The following is a 7,057-nucleotide window of genomic DNA, read 5'->3' on the forward strand; positions in this document are numbered from 1 at the left end:
AACACGAGCTTAATACCAATTAGAAAAATCCATAATAAAATAACTAAACCATGAGTTCAAACTTCATCTAGCTAAACAGAAGCAGCTAGATTCAGCTACTCATAGTAACAATCAAAAACACAATTTTCATTAATAATAACATAGTAATTGTACCAAATCAAAAACAAAGTTAAGATCCTCAACTTCTTGTCCTTCCGTGGATGTTATTACTAATTCTCTGCTTTTTTTTTCCTCTGAAAATTGACTTCTGAACTCTCTATTCTCTGTAGCCAACCTCTTGAAGTCGTAAGCACCAAGGATATATATATATATATATATATATATATATATATATATACACACACACACACACACATATATATATATATATATATATATATATATATATATATATATATATATACTTTTCGTGATTTTGAACTCCACGTCGTGAATTTGGATGAATTCGTATCGGGAAAGGATTCTAACTTCCCGTGTACTTATCTTCTAGAAACACCAACTCCCCGTGATGTATGTGAAGTCCACGACCTTATTGTAGCTTTTCGTTGAGACTTTCTTTTCTTTAGTTCTTCAAACCTCCAAAGTTCCACCACTTGTCGCTTTTGGTCCTTTTTCTTCAAGATGACTCCTTTTGGCTGCAAAATGTAATTCAATCTCATAAGTACTATTTATCTTTGCAAATAAAAAATATATGTATAGAATTGTATTCAAATATTGCCTAAAAATATGTATAAATATGGCAATATCAAATACCCCGCATTTATCTTTTAATTGCCCTCAAGCAAAACTAGTTATTTTTAATTCAAACTTTTATCACTAGCATCACATAAAACAATCCATTTTGAACTTAGCCATTATACCAATACCGCAATGCACATATTTGTGTCTAAAATCCTAACAGCTTACCAACCCTAAACACTCACAATACTTATGAACCCTCCGAATCAATCCTCATAAATCTTTATTAACCGCAAGGTATTTTTGGTTAAGCTACCCAAGCATACATAATGTAGAAATTACAACTTTAGATACCATAATGGAGCTTTTGGAATTCTTATCTTCTTGGAATAATTGATCTTTGATTTCTTTGAATTCACCACCTTTTTGTTTGATGTTTTGGTATCTTCAACTTTTTATTCTTCATAATTTTGATCTTTTAATCTTCATACTTTGATAGCTCCAAAATTCTTACAACTTTTTTGTAATTTCTCTCTCTTTTTTTCTGTTATCTATCTCATTTTTTTCGCTCTAATGCTACATGCTTAAGCAAAGGAACTTAACTTCAACCTTTATTGGTTAGAGATATTAGTCTAAGTGCAATGACTACATAAGCTCTCATGGATAGATTTCAGGTTTAGGTTGCAAAACTTATTATAACATATAAACTACCATATTACCTTTGATGTCTCATGACTTTTTACTATGAAATGGGAAGCCACAAATACACTATAACATATATTGGCTCAGGTAAACATTTGGGCTCTCATCGGATCATCCCACACAATACTAGCATTTAAATTGTTAACTCTCACTAGCTTTAATTTTAGATTATGATTTCAAATCTTTCTAATAATTTTTTAAATCCTAGTTATTTTTTTATTTTTTTTTTTAAATTAGGATGCTTGTTTTCCTATATTCAACCTCCTACCCCACACTTAAATGATGCAATGTCCCCATTGCATACTAAAACAATTAAAGAACATAAAAATTTAAAAAGGAGAATTGGAACAGACTCTCCTTGGGTAGCAATGGCGAGGTTGATCTCCGAGACTTGTGTGGAAAGCTTAGACTTCTCGTATAATTGCTGGAAACAGTACTTTTGGACCTTATTCTTGTGAATGCAAATGTGCCAGATCGAATGAAATCAATGAACCATTCTTGAAAAATACGCAGAACCGCTGCCACGACGTAGGAAAGCAACATCACGTCGTGGTGTCGAGCAAATGGCCATCAAGGTCGAGCAAAATAATGTCACCACGACGTGGTTGAAGGATGCCACGTCGTGGTGTAGTCAAATTCAGTCGCAATTAAAATTTTTTCCACGAAGTGTTGATGATGTTCATGTCATGGTGTCTTCTTAGATAATCTTCTAAGATTGAAACAGGTGGGCATCGACTCTTTGTAATGTGTAAGACCATTCTCACTCTTCCTTTCAGTAAATATGCTTCAAAATGATTTTATCTTCATTATGTGGGAACCCCACAGTTATTCAAAAACCTGTTCTTCAATTATGATCTTCAAAAATTGCACGACGTCTTCAAATTAAGCTCCATCATTGCTTCACTTTTGTTCAACACTACAAAATAAGGTCAAGAACTAAAGAAACGCATCATCATTTGGTTAGCGTAAAACAAAACTAAAATGAAAAAAATAAAAATATAACTAAATAAAAAAGAAAAGAAAATGCAAACTTATAAAAAAATCGGGTTGTCTCCCGAAAAGCGCTTCTTTTTGTTGGAGTCATGAGACGGAATTAGTGTCACCTCACTTTGAATCGATTGGAATTTCCATCACCAATTGCGTTTTTTGTTCCTTCCATCGCTTCTTGTAGGCTTGAACTCTTACAAGATAGGCTTTTTTAGATTTCTCCTTCTTACTTTTTGAATCCCCTTCTTCAAGCTTTCTTTTTACCCCCTTATTAACCACAAACTTCGGTTTTTCCCCATGTTCACTTTTCAACTCTAATGATTTAACCTTCTTATCCAAAGTTAGCTGTTTAAATTCCAAAGTAACTTCATCATCATCACTAGATACTAGATCGTCTTCACTCTCTTTACTCACCCAAGAGGTTGGAGTTTTGTAGGCAAAAACTTCAAATACAATTAGAGTGGATGCTTTTTTCTTTATACGCTTAACTTGTTGAATTGACTTAATCTCTTCTTCCATTAATTTCTCCAACACTTTAATCTCATTATCTTCATCTGAATTAAAAACTTTACCTTGAGCAAAAATTTTCTAAAATCCATCTTCCACTCCAAAGGTAACTTCTTCATCTCCAACTCTCAAAGCAAGATTGGACTCACGAATGTCAACCAAGGCTCGATTTGTTTTGAGTAAAGGGTGACCAATAATGATTGGGACATTGGCATCTTCTTTCATATCCAAAATAACAAAATCAATTGGAAAAACAAATTTCCCAACTTTCACCAATATATCCTCCACTATGCCTCAAGGATGAGCCACTGAACAATTAGCCATTTGAATCGTCATTCTTGTAGCCTTCAAATCCGGAAGATTTAGCTTGTGGTAGAATGAATAAGGCATCAAATTTATGCTTGCTCCAGAATCGGGTAAAGTATAAGTCTTCAAATTATTCCCAAATTCACAAGGAAGAGTGACGCGTCCAGGATCTCCCATTTTATTTGGTAACTTTCCCAATATCACTTTAGAACTTTGCTCACTAAGGATCACCTTGGAATTTTTCTCTAGCTGTTGGCGCGTATCAATTAAGTCTTGTAAAAGTTTAGCATATTCAGGAACTTGGGACAATGATTCAATGAAAGGAGTATTTATTGGAATATCCTTCACTTGCTTCATAAACTTCAAATGTTCCTGCTCTAATGGATGAATTCTAGCTCGAGCATGAAAAGGAAGCAGAGGACGATAAGCTTGCACATTAGCTAAACTTTTCTGATCAGACTCACCCTACATCATGACCTTTGGATGCTCACGTCATGAGTTTGATGTTTCAGCAACATATTTTTCCATCAATCCTTGACTTCTTCGGTTGTAGTTTTGGTTGATGTGACTCCACTTCTAGGGCTTCTAAGAACTCAGATATAGCATCTTCTTCAATTTTGATACCTATAACATGTGGTAGAGGCTTTTTGTCAGTAAATTATGGAGATAATCTTTCATTCACCAAAGTAGTTAATTAACCAAGTTGGGCTTCGATGTTTTGGCTCAATGCTTGATGATTTCTTAACAAAGCTTGTTGGTCACTCATCATAGTTTGTTGGTCTTTCATCATTATTCTTGGATCTCTTATCACCGCATCGGTCTCATCATGGAGTTTTTCAGAAGCCTCCATAAATCTGGCTAACACAGTCTCAAAGTCAACCTTCTTCTTAGATTGTGGTTGTTCTTGTTGAGAAAAGCCTCAGCCAGTCTGCCTATATTTTCTTCTTTTTGCTTCTTGTATTCATCATATGGAAACCATTCCTTCATTGGATTTCTCCAATCTTCATTATATTTATCTCCACTTGAGTAAAATACTTGAGCCTTTTTGTTCCCATTCTCATCCAAAGGGCAATCTTTTGTTAAATGGGGACCATTGCATCTTTCACAACCAACTCTAAGAGCATGTATGGATTAGTCCATCTTTGTCAGCCTCCAGTCCATAATTTGACCATAGCTAACACAGCTGCCATATCTTTAGATGTTCCATTACCAATTCCATTCGCCCCATCATGTTTGGGATTATGGTATTCACACGAATGCTTGGAAAACTCTTCAATTAATTCCTTGATTTTGGGTGGATTTTTCTTGGTAAGTGGTCCTTGAGAATCAAGGAGTTGCCTCATCATGACATTAACCCCATCATAAAATGTTGAGACTTCCTGTTGCACATTAAGATCATTTTGGGGGAAATTTCTAAGTAACCCCTTATAACGCTCCCAAGCTTCATAAAGTGATTCACCTGGTTGTTGCGAAAAGTTGGCAATCGACTTCTTGAGTTTAGCTATTTTTGATGGCTGGCATAATTGTTCTACTAATTGCTTGCGCATTTGTGACCATGTAGTAATGGCACCAGGTGGGAGTGCCTTCAACCAATCCTTAGCAACTACTTTGAAAGTTACTGGAAGCATTCTCAATAACATTATCGTACGTGGAACATTTTGAATGTTGAAATAATCGACAATGTCACTAACTTCATCAAGGTGTTTGTAAGCATCCTCATGATCTTTTCCATAAAATGGAACATCCTTAAGCGCAGAAAGAATATGTGCTTTTAGCTCGAATGTGGAAGTGGCGGGAATTACAGGTTGCACTAAGCTAGGGTCGGTGTAATCTCTGATTCTCTTCTTATACGCTCCCATCGATATGAACAATGTTTTCCATGGTGTCTTGCTAAAATAAAACTAAAAAAAACACACGTAAAAAGGAACACAAAAGAAATCAACGAAAAACTAAGTGAAGTGTCACACCCCCAAACCAGAACGGCGGAAACGTTCGCGGGCGGAGGATGTCATGTACAATATCACAACAATTCCTAATAGTAAAACAAGCAACAACATGTTGAACTTCCCCGGAAAGACCATTGTGAATTTTCTGATATTTTCTGAAAAGACCATTGTTTATAAAAAGGTGTGAAGATCCGTAAATATATGCATGATGATTTCAAAACATGTATAACTGAAAAACTTTGTATTAACGTACAAGTGAAAATGTTGAACTTCCCCGGAAAACCCAATGTTTTCAAAAATAAACATATCATATAACGGTTTGAATGGTTACTCATCACGTGAATGATTTTGAATTACCTTGTTTACTTGGTTTACATTGGATTTATTTATGTGATTCATTATAACCATGCATGATAATGACTAGTTCGTCTGTCTTGGCACTCTAGTGAACGCCGGAATTGATCTTAAGATTTTGTCACCCTAGACTGGCTGAGTAACTGTAGCGAACAGCTGAGGTGTGGGGGAGTCACCCCCGTATAGATCTATACACAAACTCTCACTCTCCCTCCAGGAGTCTTTGATTATAACTACAGACTACGACCGGCAAACGTTGGTGCCACCCGTTATTACTTACTAAATCCCAATTGACTTTGATTACTATTGTTCATCGATCTGTATTTGTTTACTTTGATTACTCATAAGCCTAACAAATGAGAAGAAGGGGAAATACAAAGCCCTACTACTTTCGTGAGTTATGTTAGGTTGTTGGGTATTCGAAGGACATGTTGTCCCAATTCGCATTTGATTGCTTGGACCTTACTAGCAATGCTAAAGGGGCCACTAAGGCCCAATAGCACTTAGAAGCCATTGAAGGTCCCTTAAATATGAAATTGGGTCATATATGGCCCAATAACATTTATAATTACCCCTTCGGCCCAATATCATGTTAATGGGTCACAAAGGCCCAATAAGCATGTATGAAACTTTCATGTCCAAAGAATTTAATGTTTACTTGTTGTGGGTATAGTACAGTTGTCGGAATGTTTAATTGAACAATTGTTGAATTTGTATCGATAGGAGTCCGATATTCGGAATTTATGTATATTCATCTTGCCATTTTTCATAAGTTGTGGTTTGGTATTTTTTACCCCAAATATCTTAATAATAAAATAGTTGACTCAAAGTATTTGTTTGACCATTTCAGCCCTTCTTGGATAAAAATGACAATTTTAGCCCCTAATATATATATATATATATATATATATATATATATATATATATATATATATATATATATATATATATATAAAGACATTTTAGGCCCTAAAATCATTTTCTTATCATTTTTGACCCATAGACTTTGTTTATATGGTGGTTTTAGCTCAAAATTTACTTTTATCAGTTTCAGCCCTTCCAGAAAAGTATTTTACGGCTAAAGTCCAAACCTTTTGCAACTTTTATAATTTTGGCCCAAAATCCAAAAACTTTACATTTTTGATCCTTTTTGGTAAAGAAAAGCATTTTAATCCCTGAAATGATATTTTTTACCCTTTTTATCCCCTGTTTTGAGAAAAGTTTCATTTTAGCCCTTTTGAAAATCAGATTTTTCGTAACCTTGGGCTTAATGGGCCGAAAAGCCCAAAAATCGGCCATTATTTACATTTCAGGTCCTTTGAAGAGCATAATTGTCACAAAAACATTTATTTTAACCATTTTGACCCTTTTGCCCCTTAACAAAACCGTGAATAGCAACCTTTCCACCAACTTCGGTTTATTTGACAATTTAATCCCCAAATTTTTTTTATGTTACAATGTGTCTATTTTAATACTTAGAGGGTATTTTTCTTGACTTGTTTAGTGTGGTATAACTTAGAACATGTTTATTTTACTTCTTATGCCATAGATCTACACATTTTACTTGTATTCTCCCC

At 34.7% G+C, this 7,057-nt stretch overlaps 1 non-coding gene across 1 annotated transcript; it reads left to right on the forward strand.

Moving 5' to 3' along the window:
- Positions 1–4,572: 4,572 nt before the first annotated feature.
- LOC145019035 (small nucleolar RNA R71) lies at positions 4,573–4,679 on the forward strand. The gene has a single exon (XR_013667355.1). It is a non-coding gene; the product is annotated as a small nucleolar RNA R71 (small nucleolar RNA).
- Positions 4,680–7,057: the final 2,378 nt, after the last annotated feature.

The sequence above is a fragment of the Lactuca saligna genome, chromosome 9 (genome assembly GCF_052625555.1).
Source record: "Lactuca saligna cultivar CGN05327 chromosome 9, ASM5262555v1, whole genome shotgun sequence".
NCBI classification, from domain to species: domain Eukaryota; kingdom Viridiplantae; phylum Streptophyta; class Magnoliopsida; order Asterales; family Asteraceae; genus Lactuca; species Lactuca saligna.